We start from the raw sequence: 1,191 nt of genomic DNA on the forward strand, positions 1-1,191 counted from the left end.
GTTTCTGTGGTGGCAGCAGGCTCCTGCAGCAGAGGAGCACGGGGTCGAAACGCAGTGCAGGGTCCACTATCCGGGACCACCTCCTGCCCCAAGGACAGCCACCTTCCTGCGCCAGTGCAGAGCTGTCCCTCGTGTCCCTGCTCCCCTGGAGCCTTTCAGGGGAGGTGACAGTGGTCCTCAGTCCCCTGCTTCAAGGACAGACCCCAGCATCCTTCCAGAGAGGGGAGGCAAAGCTGATCCTGCCCGGTGCTGGCCCCTGGGGTGCTGAGCCCAGGGGTGGAACCCACGCCCGGCTTCCTCCTGCCTCTCCGTTTGACGGAGAAAACAATGGGCAAATGTGTCCCTTGGCCACCCCTCCTGGCAGTGTGCTCGGGGCTGGGGTCTGTCCCTTGGTGGAGGTCAGGTTCCCACCCGTACCCTGTTCTCCTGCCCGTGGCCCTGGAGGGTGGCCGTGACACCCTACAAAATGCCTGGAGGGATGGCTCGTCCCCAGGGTACAGTGGGGAAACTGAGGCACGGAGTGAGGCAGGGATGTGCACGATGCCGGGGTCTGCCTGGGCACAAATGGGGGCTCTGGGGCATCATTTGAGCCATGTGGGTGCTTGAGCCCCATCAGGCTGCAGCATCCCTGTCCCTGCCGCGGGACCTAGGGGCTCTGCTGCCCTCCAGGTTTCCACCTAAGGGGGCTTCAGAGGCAGCCAGCCCCCCAGCAGCCCCCCAAAGCTGCAGGAAAGCGGTCAGGGAGCTGCTTGGGGAAAGTCTCTGGCCAAGGGGTCTGGAGGAGAGGGGACTGCGCTGGAGCAGCGTGTCCTCGCCATCACCTCCCCCATCGCTGCCATGTCACGGGACGGCTGTGGGGTCCGGGGACCTCATGCCCACTCAGGCTGACTCGATTCGGATCAGGATCCTGAGTAACGCCGGCTGAGAGCGCCCCAGCTCACGTCAGGGATGTGCCGATGGAGAGCTGACCTGGATCCCAGCCACCCCAGGGCATCACCTCCCGTGCCACCACATGTCCCTAGGAGAGGGACTTCCAGCATGGGGGGACAGCCCTGCAATGGCCGGGGAAGACGGGACCCGGGACAGCTGCTGTCCCCGTCCCTCATGGTAGCCCCAGGACAGCCCAGCCCAGGGGGGGCACTCCAGGCCACCCACACGGTGCTTTGGGACCCGGGGTGGGGGCATCCGCCG

Source organism: Pygoscelis adeliae, unplaced genomic scaffold (assembly GCF_000699105.1).
Source record: "Pygoscelis adeliae isolate BGI_AS28 unplaced genomic scaffold, ASM69910v1 Scaffold537, whole genome shotgun sequence".
NCBI lineage: Eukaryota > Metazoa > Chordata > Aves > Sphenisciformes > Spheniscidae > Pygoscelis > Pygoscelis adeliae.